This window comes from Lissotriton vulgaris, chromosome 7 (assembly GCF_964263255.1).
Source record: "Lissotriton vulgaris chromosome 7, aLisVul1.2, whole genome shotgun sequence".
Taxonomy (NCBI): Eukaryota; Metazoa; Chordata; class Amphibia; order Caudata; family Salamandridae; genus Lissotriton; species Lissotriton vulgaris.
The window spans coordinates 479885257-479901935 of record NC_141695.1 but is presented as its reverse complement, the minus strand read 5'-3'; the positions used below and the strand labels follow the sequence as shown (position 1 = coordinate 479901935).

Here is a 16679-nt window from a genome sequence, read left to right as displayed (position 1 = left end):
TGCAGTGCTCTATTGTAATCCCCCCCAGGCAACAACCAACCATCCATAGCGAACGCAGGGTTAGACGGAGCATACGTGCCATGGTTAATAGCACTCAGTTGAGACGCCCAATAATACCGCTTGATATCAGGGAGAGCCATACCCCCATCGTACCAAGGGAGAGTAAGCTTCGCGAGCGCAATACAGGGTCTACCATCCCGGACCAACTTCCTCTGGAGGCCCTCTACAACATGGAAATAACTAGCCGGAACTATATCCAAGGTATTTTGGAGAGCATAGAGGAATCGTGGCAGCGACATCATTTTGAAGAGTGCCGGCCGGCCGAGCGGTGAAAGCGGGAGCTTACACCAGCCGCCACGTCTAAGTTCAACCTAGTCAGCAGGGGAATCAAATTCTACTCATAACGAGCCACCGGGTCCGAAGAAATATAAATACCGAGATACCTGAACCCCGAAGACGTCACCTGGATGGGACGGGGGAGAGGAGGGACCTCACCCCACAGTACGTAAAGACAAGACTTGGTCCAATTAATGACCAGACCAGAATTCTTACCAAAGGAGGTCAGGATGTCAAATAGAACTATCAGCGATTTCCGGGTAGATGTTAAATAAAGCAGAATATCATCCGCGTAAAGCGAAATACGATCCTCGAAGTCAGGGGACCTCACAGGTAACCCCCTGCTCGAGATCACTCTCCAAATCCACAATCTCAGACTCAATCTTTACGACTTCCTCATTTCTTAGTTTCTTCACACCTGCGATTAAAGACAAAGCCTGGCCTCTAATTACTGTTTTAAAAGCCTCCGAAAGGGACACCGCAGAAGACACAGACCCTTCATTTTCCGCGAAAGACAGGTCAAGAGACTTTACAAGGGCCGCACCGGTCTTAGGATCACGAAAATACCAGGGGTTGATAGGGGCTACCCTTCCCTCAAAACCCGCATGCATCTCCATCTGGATCCAAACTGGGGAGTGGTCAGATATACCCCGTGCCAAATGCCTAACCTCGGTAACTGCGAGGGCCTGAGCTGCGGGCACCAGTACATAATCTGTCCTGGAAAGGCTATCATGTGCTCCTGAATGAAAGGTGTATTGTCGCTGGGAGGGATGTAATAGTCACCAGCAGTCCACCAAGCCCAGTGTGTCTATAAAGCTACGGAGCCATGCCTGAGCACTAGTAAGGTCCCTAGGCGGATGCCGATCCTCCCTACCGGAGACCACCTCATTAAAGTCACCACCCAATACCAAAGTCCCCTCCGGGAGCGAGAGGATAGTATGCCCAAGATCAGCAAAGGTGGTTGATTGCATCCCTGGGGGAACATAAACAGAAATCTAGGAGTGGGTGTGCGACCCTCCCACCTACCAGAGAGAGCAACATAGCGCCATCTATCGTTCAGAACCGTTGCGTCGATTTCAAATGGGAGGGAACTTTTCATTAGAATGCCCACCCCTCTAGATCCAGAGGCAAAGCGTGCGTGTGCGACCAAACGATAACCCCTCCTATTCATGGCACGACAAGTGTTACCTACTAGGTGTGTCTCTTGGAGGAGTATAACATCAGGGGATAGACGTTTCAACATTTGCAACACAACCACACGCTCTATCCTATCCGCCAACCCATTCACATTTCAACTAAGTAGTTTCAATCAACTACACCCATTCCAATAGTGTAGACAGATCCATCCCTCTCCAGAACTCGGCATTTCAATCAATCGAGAAAACAGTACGTTGCCTTGCAAAAAACCAAAACACACATACCAAACCCCCCCAACCCCTAACCATAACCTGTTGCGCCCCAGCATAAGCCTAAAAAGCCACCCCAACTTGCAGTGTGCCTGTCGCCCTAGCATCAAACTAAACTACAAAAAGTAAAACAGAGGAGGAGAGGACCCACCACTGACCCCGCCACCCCCAAATTGTCACATTATCACTGTAGTTCAAGCAGCTAATATAGCGAACCACTGTCTGAGGCTAGCACGATCGAGAATCAAAGGCCAAGCGCCTATTCCTGTTCCTCCGATCCGCCTTCCGCTCCCCTGGACTGCTCATCGTGTCCACGCTGATTGGGCAAAGTGTCCAGCCAGTCCGCCACTACATAAGGACGATCAAAAAAGTATGTCCGTTCCTCAAATTCGATTCTCAGTTTAGCCGGGAAGAGCATTGCATATTTTGGGCCCAAGTCTCTCAACCTCCTTTTGACGCCCATGAAGCTTAGTCTCTGCTTCTGGACCGCCTGTGTGAAGTCCAGGTAGAAACTCACGGTGATATTTTCAAATTTCGTGGGCCCACTCACCCGCGAGGCCTACAGGATTGCATCTCGATCTCTGAAGTTAAAGATCCTAGCAATAATAGGCCTCGGTGGAGCACCCAACTTTGGTTTAAAACCCGGAACTCTGTGGGCCTGCTCAACAGTAAAAAACTTGCTCAGTCCTTTAGGTGCAAGATGAGAAACCACAAGATTTTCAACAAAGAGATCCGCCGCCGGATCCTCCGCTTTTTCTGGGACCCCGATAATGCGGACGTTATTACGCTTAGCTCTTCCCTCAAAATCCTCCAGACCGCAGGCAAAGAGTTCGTTGGAGGTTCGCAGGTTGTGGACCTCGGTCTGTAATTCGGTGACATCCCCCGTCAGGCTAGTAGTCTTGATGTCCAAAGATTTAAACTTCTCGTTCGTTTTGGACAAATCAGTTCGAATCAAATTGACATCTATAGCATCTGTGTCCAACTTGTGAGCGAGAGCCTCCATTTGCTGTCCAAGGGAAGCTTTACTCCCGTCAATGGCGGCCATCAAGTCTTGCAAAGTTAGTTCTGTTGACGAGGCGGGAGCAACCCCCTGTGTCTTCCATCGTTTTGCCCGATCCACTGGGGGATCCCTTCGTTTGGGCATACCGATCCATGTTATTGGACTGGGTATATCCACCTCGCCGCGTAGTCTTAGCCTTCGTCTTATCTCCATCGTTTTTGCTTGCCATCGCGGATGACTCAAACAGAGGTTTGGCGGCACCAAGTCTTTAAGACAGAGGAGCAGTGGCAACCAGAGGGAACAGGTCAGGCTTCTGTCCTATATTGCAGCAAGATAAACGATCCTACGAACAACGGAGGACTGTAGCGAAATCACCAAAAAAGAAAGTGAAAGTCAATCGGACCACCAGTCCGTCCCTCCTCAGGCCGATGTTGATCAATTACTGCACGGGCATCTTGCCAACTCGAGCCCCCGGCACCACTCCGGCGTAGGCCGCAATATTCAGGACTTCATATCTTTGGTTTCCAGCGTCCGATTCCAAATCTGACAGCAGGTTTCGCCTCCCGCGTGGTTTGTCTATACGAATTCGTCGATGAAAATCAGAATATATTACAGGATATATGTGGGAGGTAGCGAGGGTCTCGGGAGCCCTTTGCTCACGTGGCCATCTTGGTCGCGGGCGAAGCTCCTCCTCATTTTTTGGCTCTTTCAAGACCCTTTTTTTAAGTATATTCAGCAAATTTCTCTCTTCTCGCAAAGTATGGACAGCCATAGCTGAAACTCTTCACACTATTTTTAGGCGTGGCCAGGTGGCAGAGATTCATTCTTGACTACCATCACTCAGGTTAATCCTGATTGCTCTAAGATAGGGGGGAAGGGCAGGGGAGGGGAGGGTGCGAAATTTCTTTGAGATGGATGAACTGAGGACACATTTTTTGTACACAATGTTTTATTGAGATACTTACTAAAAGGATACCCTGTACAAAGTTGAGTATCTTGAAAGGTATTAACAATGTTAAAAGAATGAAGAATGAAAAAAAGAGAAAAACGTGCACAAAAAAACAGAGCGCTAAGAGAAAGGCAATTCTGGGGTTCTTGTGGGGTTGCTCTCCATATTTAAAAACACTAAATGACTAGGATAAACAATCTTAGATTCGTCTCAGTCATCATTTGCGGGTTGAATGAACCTGCGAAGAGACGGAAAGTAGCACAGGGCTTACGCTCTTTGGGGCCAATATGGGTGGCCTACAAGAAACACATATAGGGGGCTCACGGAAACATCTATTAAATTCACTGGGGTATAAAACGATAGGGGGTACTACACAGAGTGCAAAAATAAAAGGTGCCATCTGTACCTTAACTTCTCTTTTACCTTATGCTCCATTTATGGGTATAACACAGATGACCCCGAGATTATCAACTTGATTTCTGGAGAACTTGCCCGCAGGCCCACACCAATCATTATCTGTGGTGACCTTAACATTAACCTGCCTTGTAACTGGAAAGCTGATAACAAATGGACCTATATGGTAGGAAGCCCCATGTATATCAAGCAATAACTAACCTAGTTCAAACTCATGGTCTCAGCGATGTTTGGACCAGCCTTAATTCCACTACGCCAGGGTATACCTACTTTTCTGCCCCACATTGATCACTAGCCAGGCTAGATTACTTTTTGATTTCATCTTCACTACTTTGTGACTGCTCCATAGACACCGCTCCGCGTTTTATGTCGGATCACAATCCACTTATTTTAAGCATTGGAGGAGTCGGGAATTGGAAGAAAGCCCCAAGATGGAGCTTCGAGAAAGCTCTCTTGCAAGATGCAGGATATCGAACACATATGCAAACTTGGATTCAAGAATTTCTTGAGCTAAATATGGGGTAATCTTCTATCAAAACGGTTTGGGACACATTAAAGGTGGCCATCAGGGGATCAGAGGAGAGACCCTTGGGTTCTCAATCAGGAAAAATAAGAAAGAAAAAGCATTCATTTGTGAACTCCAGGAAAAGTTGAAAAAGGCAGAAGCAAAACTAATTCAAACAATTCAAGCAGGGGGGAACTGAGACTACTCAAATCAAAGTGACAATCAATAAAACTGAAATTGGGTTAGTTCTCTCAGAGAAGGCTGCTGCTAAATGGGCTTCAACACGGAAAAAAACTACGAGTGTAGTGAACTCATTGCCCATCACTTGGCTCTTAAAACCAGATTGCAGGTTACAGTCAGTGAGATAATATCAATCCAACTTGTAATGGGTGAAGAATCTAACGACCCAAGTAAAATCCAAGAGGGATTCTGAGAATTCTACTCTACTCTATGCTTGGAAGAAAATGGGAGCCCAAATGACGTAAGAGAGTCAGAGATCACTAAATACTTAGAAGTCACCTTATCCCCACTTAGCCCAAAAAATCGCTGGAGTTGACTGCATTCCTACCGAATTCTATGAAATTTTCGAATTCCAAATAAAGTCTATTTTTACCTCTTTGGTAATATCCATCTTTAACGGGATCCCCCAGCCCGCTTCCTGGCCTAATGCTAAAAAAGCCTTATTCCCTAAAAAAGATAAGTCACCACTAGAAATGGGATCTTACAGGCCAATCACACTCATTAGCTGTGATTCAAAAATATTTTCAAAAATACTCGGTAATCAAACCCCTCGTGTGAAAATGGCAACATGGGTTTCTCTTGATACAAAAGGGGATGATGGACGGAGCAATTGAGCAAATCAAACACTCACCCCTAGTCAACTGATCTGGGTTTAATCCATCACTATTCTTTAGCTCACTCAGCCACCCCAGTTCAGACATGGCCATATGCAAATCTGTCTGACCCTGTGCCTCATGGGAACAATCCATCACGAACTGCCAAGCCATGTCTTCCCTGGACCGGAAACAAGCATCCTGGGACCAGTTTCGGATTCATAATCCTCATCAGCCAGGCTATCTTGAATTCAGTGGCCAAGTGAGCAAGGGACTCACGTCTGAGCATACCCTGCCAACTTAGGGCGAACAAAGCGATACAAAAGGGGATGATGGATGGAGCGTTTGAGCAAATCAAACACTCACCCCCAGTCAACTGATCTGGGTTTAATCCATCACCAGTCTTTAGCTCACTCAGCCACCCCAGTTCAGACATGGCCATATGCAAATCAGTCTGACCCTGTGCCTCATGGGAACAGTCCAGCCCGAACTGCCAAGCCATGTCTTCCCTGGACCGGGAGCAAGCATCCTGGGGCTGGTTTCAGGTTCATAATCCTCATCAGCCAGGCTATCTTGAATCCAGTGGCCAAGTGAGCAAAGGTTTATCCCTAAAAAAGGCACCACAGAACATATTTGGCGGGCTATTACCTTATTTGATGCAGCCCAGGCAACAGGAGACCCGATGTCACTAATTTTTTTAGATGCTGAAAAAGCATTCCACCGGGTTTCCTGGCAGTTTCTCTGGGGCATCTTGATAAGAATGGGTTATGGAACAAAGTTCATTCTAGCTATTCAGCTCTTTATCTTAACCCGACAGCCCGTGTCTCAATAAACGGGAGGCTAACCAAACAATTTGAAATCTTGCGGGGCACCAGGCAAGGGAGTCCCTGCTCCCCCTTGCTTTTTGCCCTATATATAGACCCTCTGATTAGGAAAATGGAGAACAACCAGCTATACAGGCAGTAAATAGACTTGGACAAGACACTAAAATCATGGCTTATGCCGATGACCTGGATGTAGTCACTCCAGAGCCTGAGAGTACTGTTTTGGCTTGGAGCAGGAGGCTCAAGAATTCAGAAAAACTTTGGGGTACACTCTGAATAAAAATAAAACATAAATTATTATTAACAAAGAAATTAACTGAGTAGATAGTTGGGTGGTTATTAAGACAAAATACCTGGGGGTGACTGTGACGACAAACAGACGGATTAGTGGCAGAAAATCTAATTCCACTTGCTGCCGAAAGTAAGAAAGCGCTTAATCGGATCAACACTCTGCATTTGATTATAGTGGGTAGATGTAACGTCATCAAGATGACTTAGTTTCCAAAATTACTCTACTTCTTCCAGTCTATCCCTCTAGAGATTATTAAAACTATACTACAAAAGTTCCAGCAACTTTTTACTCAATTTGTCAGGGCCTACTCTCAGCCCAGAAGGGCGCTTAAACAACTATCTCTTCCCAGGGAAAAGCGGGGCTGGGCCTTCCCTAATATAACACTATATTACTGGGCTTCAGTTTTACTATATAGCACGAAATCGGTGGGGGAACATCCCATTTCGCTAACACCTGGGCTCCCCTCGCCTTATCAGCTGCTATTAGGAGAGGAGGCTTATGGCTGTCTTCTGAGACAAACATCCTTTGGGTACTACAAACGAGTTAGGTTCAAGACATTGATGAGCGTTTTTAAAGTTTTCTCTAACATACGCAGGATCTATGGGTTAGGGAGACTACATTTTTATTCCCCTATTAACAAGAACTCCAATTTGCCTGATATTTTTGGGAGGTCTTATCTTCAAAACTGGTATAAATCTGGCATACCAAAACTGAGCGATTTAAATTACTACTGAAGGAAACAAGTCGTTTGCTGACCTCAAAATCCAATATGGACTACGGGATCAAGACGCTTTCAAACATATAGCAATTAGTGATTTCTTGTAACAAAAGGCTGGTGGGCCAATAGGGTTTACCAAAATAGACCTTATGGACAAATTGAGGGACCCAGATCCATCTTGGATTGGTCTTATCTATGCTTCATTGAACAACCAGTCAACTGATGACCCGTTTAGAATAGCAGACAAATGGAAAACTAAGGGTGAAATCTGAGCCTAACTATAACGTACATGTAACCGTTGGTCGGTCGGTCCGTCTGTCTGTCTATCTATCTATCTATCTATCTATCTATCTATCTATCTATCTATCTATCTATCTATCTATCTATCTATCTATCTATCTATCTATCTATCTATCTATCTATCTATCTATCTATCTATCTATCTATCTATCTATCTATCTATCTATCTATCTATCTATCTATCTATCTATCTATCTATCTATCTAGCTAGCTAGCTATCTATCTAGCTAGCTAGCTAGCTAGCTAGCTAGCTAGCTATGTAACGAAAATAAATTATCTTAGGTTTGTAGAGGTAAAACATTATAAATCTTTGTACTGAAGAGTAACTGTGCAGATGACAGTTGACTAATTGTATCTAAAATGTTCCACACACGTTTTTTACTTCTGCAGAAAACGTTTCTGTTGTATTTTAAGCGAACAGTGTCTCTTTGGACAATTGCTGCATAGAGTGTACACTGTTCTTAGTAGATACTTTTTGGCATATTTCTCATTTCACTGTCTGCAGACTGCTTACAGTACCCACTTTTCTACTTATATCAACTTCATTTCTCAATGTAGATTTGGTGACTGTGCGACGTTCAATACAGTTAAATTTAGATGGCTGCATAGTTACAGCTTTGTTAATTGCATAAATCAATAGTCAGCAACTAGGTGATTAGATGAATGTTTATATAGTATTTGCATACTTCAATCATTACATACTTTCTGCCTTTCTGATTGCAAGAGTACATGTGTAGTGTCTGGATAAATGGCTAATTCCATGGACAGTGAATTACTGTTTTGATGACTGTCTGAGTAGTGCCTGGGTGATTCCATGAGTGCCTGAATACTGCCTGCCTGACTGAGAAAGTACCTGCCTTGCTATTAGTTATATAACAGTTGTCACTATATCTCTGACTCGTTTTTTGTTTAAATCTGTTTTTATTGAACTTTATTGAAATGTACAGATACATGAAAGGCATCGTAGGCTGTGCACTGTCTATGCATGGTGGCACTTAATAGCAATAGAAACATGCTTTCATCACACACAGGTAACTATACATGACTCGTCTGCCGCACCAGATTAAATGTAAGGACAATATTTGGTTTGTATGGTATATGAGATGTATTACTGTTCGGCGACTGCATAGTTTCAGTAGTCCAATGTGAAGAGTCTTTCAGTTGGTTCTGCGTGGACTTCAAAACTGATGTAATAGAATGAAAACAGTTAAACCCCCAACAATCCCAACTCAGACCGACATTAGTATCAATATCCCCCATCCCAAAGCCCATCTTGGCTTCCACAGCATAGTACAGCATTGCAGGTTGGCTGTTATTCTCCAGCAATGGCATGTATCACTCTTTCCATTGATGGCAATGCTAATGAACTCATACATGGAACACCACAGTCACACCTGGCTATAGATTCCAGCACCTACCCTGAACCTCCGTCTCTCCCCTCAGGCTGTCCCCCTGAAGGCTCTTCCTCACCCTCTGAAGTGTCTAGAGCAGACCTTTCCACTGAGCAGCTATGGGCTCCTTCCTCAATCCCAACGTTTCCTCCCTTCTGATGGCGGTTCCCTCTGCCCTAGCCCATGCATAGAGCGAGTGTCTCCATGCTCGCACATGAGGTGGGTCTTGTGCCTTCCATTCCTGGTGAGCAATCGCTTGGCAACCATTATTCCTAGATCCAAAAACCATGATGTTACTTTCGTGGCTGGGGTTCTGTGGAACTGATGCAACAGATATACATTCCATTCATAGGGCAGACTACGACCGGTGCTAACATGTAGCAGCTCCCTGATCGTATGCCAGTATGTGCGTAGTCTGTGGCAGCTCCATAGCGTGTGAACTAGACCCACCCCAGGTTCGGTGCATTTAGGGCACACTGCATCCGAGCGGTAAAAATACCCATTGACTGCCTCCGGTGTAAGGTTTGCCCTGTGTACTATGAACAACTGAATCTGTTGGAGCCTCATATTTCTGGGGATGCTACTGGACCCTTCAATACCTGTTCCCATTTCCTGTGTTCTAATGGCTCCCCCAGGTCAACTTCCCATTTGTGTGTGATCCCCGCGTGGGTACGCAATGACACCGCGAACCAGCGGACCAGTTGCCTGCCTCGCCCCATAACGTGTAGGTATTGTATGGTATGGTGCTGATTGGGTTCTGTGGACATGTCACCCCCATTTAGTAGTCAGGGTTGCAACCAGTGAGAGGTGCATAAGGAATTGCCCCGGTGGTAATTCCTCATCTACTAGCAAGTCATACGGTGCTAGTGTGCCATCTCGGTACAAATCTCCTAGGGTCTGTATGCCAGCATCTCGCCAATATGCTAGTGCAAAGGAAGTGAGTGTCCTTATCCCACTAGGGGAGCGCTCTATTGGTAATGCTGGCACATAAGGGATCAGAAATAGGCTTCTGCAATAGCATTTGAATGCCACCGTCAGAAGGAGTGGTGTTGGTGCTGCGGGTTTAGCAGCTGGATGAAGCACAGACGCAGGCAATCCATTGCAGCTCTGATGTTAAGTAGTATTGTTCTAAGCAAGGCGGAGCAACTTAGAGAATGTAGCAAAACAGGTGGCCGGTATATATAATGGTAGGTTGGCAAAGTAATACAGTAGCCTGGGGAGGATCACCATTTTGGACAATGCCACCCTGCCCGTGACTGTCAGGGGTAATGTGCCCCAAAAACGCATCTGTGACTTAACAGCTGTAACAGCCCTACCAAGGTTTCCGTCAAAAAGGTTCAATGGTTGACGGAATATCTGTATTCCCAAGTATCGGAAGGACTCCCCTTTCCACGCTACCCTTGTTCCATTGAGGGTGCATCCCGGATCCTGTCTCCCCTCCCCAAACGCATAAAGACAGGATTTACCTGTAGTCCCGAACAGCGGTGAAACTGGGCTGGGATATTCTCAATTTCTCTCACATACACCAGCAGGTCATCCGCATAAAACGACACCTGGTGTACCGTGTCTCCCAGCGGTATACCGTTCCCTAGCAATACACGGAGGGCAGCCGCTAGAGGTTCAATCGCTAACGCGAACAGGAGTGGTAACAATGGGCACCACTGCCTGGTGCCCCTGCACACTGGCACAGCTTCAGATATGTACGGACCGAGCCTTACCCGGACTGTTGAGTTCCTATACAAGAGGCCCACCATTTGTAAAAATTCCAGCCCCAGATCATAGCGTTGCAACAGCGCCAACAAGTACCGCCACTCCAAACAATCAAAGGCCTTTTTCAGGTCCAACATTAGGCAACTCGCACTTGGCCACTCTTTTACACTTTCTGTCTCCACTCTAAAGTACCTCCGCAGGTTCAGGGATGTGCTCCGCTTGGGCACAAACCCATTTTAGTCACTGTGGACTAGGGCTGAAACCACTGGCACCAAATGCTCCGCCAAGACTTTGGCGAGTATTTTATAGTCTGTATTAAGAAGTGCCAGCGGTCTATAAGACCCCAAGTTCATTGGATCTTGGTCTGGCTTCAGCAGGGACACCAAGTATGACTTGTGCATCGAATGGGGAAGCGTATTTTCCTCCAGTGCTTTTGAGTAAAGCGCATGTAATTGTGGCACCAAGGACTCCCGATAAGATTGATAGAATTCGGCCTGCAGGCCATCCGGTCCTGGTGTTCTCTCGGATGCCAGGGATGTGACAGCCTCCCCTATCTCTTCCAGGGTGAGGGGGCAATTAAGCACCTCCTGGTGCATGTCCAAAGCAATGGGCAACTGGATCTGTTCTAGGAATTCCTCTAGCCTGTGGTCCAAACAGCGAACTCTTGACCGATACAGCTGCGCATAGTGGTCCACCATGACCTTGTGAATCTACCTTTGTGTGTACACCATTTCCCCACCCCGTGTACATATAGCCACGATGGGAGCGCAAGCGTTGTCTTGTTTTTGTAGCCAGGCAAGCAAGCGGCCCGCCCTATGCGCTGTAGCGTGCTTGCGGGCTGTGTGGGCTGCATAGTTTTGGCACCGTAACCGCTCCAGGAGTTCCGCAAGCTGCGTCCGAAGATCCTCTAGGTGATTCAAATGTCTGCCCCCTCCCTCTCCCTCGAATTTGAATTGCAGTAGGTGGGATTGGAGGCAGGCGATTTGTCAACCTCCTCCGTATGTTCCTTGTGGCTCCAAAGCAGTGACCTATGAGTGTTGTTTTGAGGCCAGGGCCTCCTGCTCTACCAGTGTGCTACTCGCTGTGCCTTTTTTAAGTTCAAAATATGTCATCATATCTGTCCCTAATGACGAGTGTAATTCAGGATCTTCCAGAGCGGTGGGCTGGATGCTCCTTGTGGGAATAGGAGGCCGATCAGCCTCCCAGCAGATTTGAATCCACAAGAGGTTGTGATCGGAATGTGTCCGTCCTAAGTATTCCGAGTTCTCGACTAGTAGCAGAAGAGACTGGGACCTCACCATCTTATCTAGTCGGACATTTAGGTCATGCGTCGCAGAATACTAGGAGTAAATACGATCAGCTGGGTGGAGGACCCGCCACACATCTAACAATGTCCAGTGTGAGAGCCAGTCTGTGAGCGCCTGCGCATAGGATCTTGCTGACGTGGCAGGAAGAGTGGGAAAGGATCTATCCATGTTTACTTCAAGCACTGAGTTGAAATCGCTGCCAAGCAGTTATGGGAGGCCAGCATACAGAGTAAGTACCAGTGACAGCTGCGTCAGGAATGATGCTTGATCGACATACGGGGCATAGATCGAGGCTAACAATATGTGTTGACCGTTAAGTATTCCACGCACCTGCCTTCCGGGTCTGCTACCGCATCTATCCTAACAAATGGGATGCCCGCTCTCAACCAAATGAGTGGGCCCCTAGCATGGGCGGAGTACACTGTGCCATACACATGTCCTCTCCAGCGTCTGTGCACTCGGTCCAGCTGTGTTAGGTGTGTTTCCTGTACCTTTTGCAGATGAGCAAATATGGAGTATCGATGTGAAGGTGTGTGTATTCCGTGTATGTTCCTTGTGAGTATGTTAACTTGTGACATTGCTAGGGTGTGCAGTCTGCTGGGAGGTCAGGGGCGGGGTGTGTCTTAGTAAGTTCTGTGCGTGTCCATGTATGTGTGAACCGGTCTATAGTAACCATAAATACTTGTGAACTGTAAAGAGCATAATGTGTGGAGCGAACTTCGCTTGGTTGTCTGTCCAAACTGTGTGACCTTTCATCAGTAGGAACTAGGTCAGTGTGTGGCCTGGTGGGGTGTGCGCACAGTCAACAATCTGCCGGGACCATCCCTTCATGTCACAGTTTGCTAAGGCAGGAACCCTTGTGCGCCAATGTGAGTTATCTACGCGTGTGTGAGGACTATCTGTGCAAAGACCCAATCAGTGTTTTTGTCGTAAGCGCAGCAAAACTGAAGCAACAACCTACCAAAGGGTACCTACAGTGTCCCTGTTGGCCCCCCCTCACATCATCAACAAACCATTGTGACCCACAATATGGTACTTGCATGTGCGATCGTCTAAGGAGAGGGTCTAAGTGAATATATAAGTGCTTGAGTTTTAGTGCAGTAAATTAATTAGTACATACTGCTAAATGGGTCACTACAACAATGCAACATCAGTGACAGAGTGCTTGGTACAAGTGTAAGGATACAGACTAGGGAATTGAAGGTATAAAAGACTAGTGTGCAGGTAGATACTAGACTACATGCATAGTGCATAGGGGTATGAAGCAGTTCATGCCCTGAGGCCTACTTTGCTGCATGAGTGCTTGGGTACTGACTAAATGATCAGCGTACTGTAAGGAGAGTGTCTAAGTGAATATATAAGTGCTTGAGTTTTAGTGCAGTAAATAATTAGTACATACTGCTGTGTGGGTCTCTACAGCAGTGCAACAGCAGTGACAGAGTGCTTGGTGGAAGTGTAAGGATGCAGACTAGGGAATTGAAGGTATAAAAACAAGTGTGCAGGAAGATACAAGACTACAAGTATAGTGCATAGGGGTTTGAAGCAGTTCATACCCTAAGGCCTATTTCGCGTCATGAGTACTTGGGTACTGACTAAATGATCAGCGTACTGTGAGGAGAGTGTCTAAGTGAATATATAAGTGCTTAAGTTTTAGTGCAGTAAATGAATTAGTACATACTGCTAAATGGGTCACTACAACAGTGCAACAGCAGTGACAGAGTGCTTTGTGGAAGTGGAAGGATGCAGACTAGGGAATTGAAGGTATAAAAGCCAAATGTGCAGATAGATACAAGACTACATGCATAGTGCATAGGGGTTTGAAGCAGTTCATGCCCTAAGGCCTTCTTCGCTGCGTGAGTACTTGGGTACTGACTGAATGATCAGCGTATTGTAAGGAAAGTGTGTAAGTGAATATATAAGTGCTTGAGTTTTAGTGCAGTAAATGCACACAGACCCACAGTGTGATTCTAGACAAAAAATATTAGATCTTGCATTTTACCCAAAAACATTTACTCGTCTAGAAACGGTAAGGTGACTAAACACATTCTATATATATGACTGCTGCATTGTACTATACAATCCTGACTCATTTTGCAAATACATTAGCAATCTGCTGCAATATTGGCGCCAACATTACATCAAACATGTGACACAATAGAACAACAAAGAGGCACAAGGGTCTTGTTAATCTGCCCAAGAGTGTATGCAGCAGTGTATGTATACTGACTGGTAAATTTTAGATTTGAAACACAAGTCTGATTCTACACAAGCAATAAGATTATTTACTCTTGAAAGGCTTATATGACTTCACACATTCCAGAAATATAAATACTGTATTTTACTGTACAACCATGAGTCATTTTGTAAATACAAAAGCAATAACTGGTTTCTAATTCTATCAAAACTTGAATAAAGAATAGGTTTTTAAGCAGTTCTGTGTCTGCAAAGACAAAACGTACAAAAATGCTTCTCTCAGAACAATTCCTAAATAAACACACTCACAGTGTGATTCTAGACAAAAAATAATAGACCTTGCATTTTACCAAAACACATTTACTAATCTAAAAATGGTAAAGTGAATGCACACATTCCATGTATATAACTACTACATTTCAGTACACAAGCCTGACTCATTTTGCAAATATATGAGCAATTTGCTGCATTATTTGTGCCAACATTGCATCAAAAAACTGATGCAATGGCAGCACAAAGAGGTGCAAGAGGCTTTTAAATCTGCCGCTGAGAGTTTGCAGTAGTATATGTATACTGACTGTAAAATAGTAGATTTGAAACACAAATCTACTTCTAACCAAGTAACACTATTAACTATTCTAGAACTGAAATGACTGTACACATTCTACATTTTTAGTACTGCACTTTACTGTACAAAGCTGACTCAACAAACACATTAACTTACCAAATGCTTTCATCACAATGGTTATCCAAATGCAGACAAACTCAGAAAGATACTAGACTACATGCATAGTGCATAGGGGTATGAAGCAGTTCATGCCCTGAGGCCTACTTTACTGCATGAGTGCTTGGGTACTGACTAAATGATCAGCGTACTGTAAGGAGAGTGTCTAAGTGAATATATAAGTGCTTGAGTTTTTGTGCAGTAAATAATTAGTACATACTGCTGTATGGGTCTCTACAGCAGTGCAACAGCAGTGACAGAGTGCTTGGTGGAAGTGTAAGGATGCAGACTAGGGAATTGAAGGTATAAAAACAAGTGTGCAGGAAGATACAAGACTACAAGTATAGTGCATAGGGGTTTGAAGCAGTTCATACCCTAAGGCCTATTTCGCATCATGAGTACTTGGGTACTGACTGAATGATCAGAGTACTGTGAGGAGAGTGTCTAAGTGAATATATAAGTGCTTGAGTTTTAGTGCAGTAAATGAATTAGTACATACTGCTAAATGGGTCACTACAACAGTGCAACAGCAGTGACAGAGTGCTTTGTGGAAGTGGAAGGATGCAGACTAGGGAATTGAAGGTATAAAAACAAGTGTGCAGGTAGATACAAGACTACAAGTATAGTGCATAGGGGTTTGAAGCAGTTCATACCCTAAGGCCTATTTCGCGTCATGAGTACTTGGGTACTGACTGAATGATCAGAGTACTGTGAGGAGAGTGTCTAAGTGAATATATAAGTGCTTGAGTTTTAGTGCAGTAAATGAATTAGTACATACTGCTAAATGGGTCACTACAACAGTGCAACAGCAGTGACAGAGTGCTTTGTGGAAGTGGAAGGATGCAGACTAGGGAATTGAAGGTATAAAAGCCAAATGTGCAGGTAGATACAAGACTACATGCATAGTGCATAGGGGTTTGAAGCAGTTCATGCCCTAAGGCCTTCTTCGCTGCGTGAGTACTTGGGTACTGACTGAATGTTCAGCGTATTGTAAGGAAAGTGTGTAAGTGAATATATAAGTGCTTGAGTTTTAGTGCAGTAAATGCACACAGACCCACAGTGTGATTCTAGACAAAAAATATTAGACCTTGCATTTTACCCAAAAACATTTACTCGTCTAGAAACGGTAAGGTGACTAAACACATTCTATATATATGACTGCTGCATTGTACTATACAATCCTGACTCATTTTGCAAATACATTAGCAATCTGCTGCATTATTGGCGCCAACATTACATCAAACATGTGACACAATAGAACAACAAAGAGGCACAAGGGGCTTGTTAATCTGCCCAAGAGTGTATGCAGCAGTGTATCTATACTGACTGGTAAATTTTAGATTTGAAACACAAGTCTGATTCTACACAAGCAATAAGATTATTTACTCTTGAAAGGCTTATATGACTGCACACATTCCAGAAATATAAATACTGTATTTTACTGTACAACCATGAGTCATTTTGTAAATACAAAAGCAATAACTGGTTTCTAATTCTATCAAAACTTGAATAAAGAATAGGTTTTTAAGCAGTTCTGTGTCTGCAAAGACAAAACGTACAAAAATGCTTCTCTCAGAACAATTCCTAAATAAACACACTCACAGTGTGATTCTAGTCAAAAAATAATAGACCTTGCATTTTACCAAAACACATTTACTAATCTAAAAATGGTAAAGTGAATGCACACATTCCATGTATATAACTACTACATTTCAGTACACAAGCCTGACTCATTTTGCAAATATATGAGCAATTTGCTGCATTATTTGTGCCAACA

The 16679-nt window shown here is 44.6% G+C and overlaps 1 protein-coding gene across 1 annotated transcript in view; it reads left to right on the top strand.

Annotated features, from left to right (window-relative positions):
• LOC147701913 (cytosolic phospholipase A2 gamma-like) overlaps positions 1-16679 on the top strand; it is a 1137524-nt gene that overhangs the window by 772679 nt on the left and 348166 nt on the right. The gene's annotated exons all lie outside the window — the stretch shown is intronic.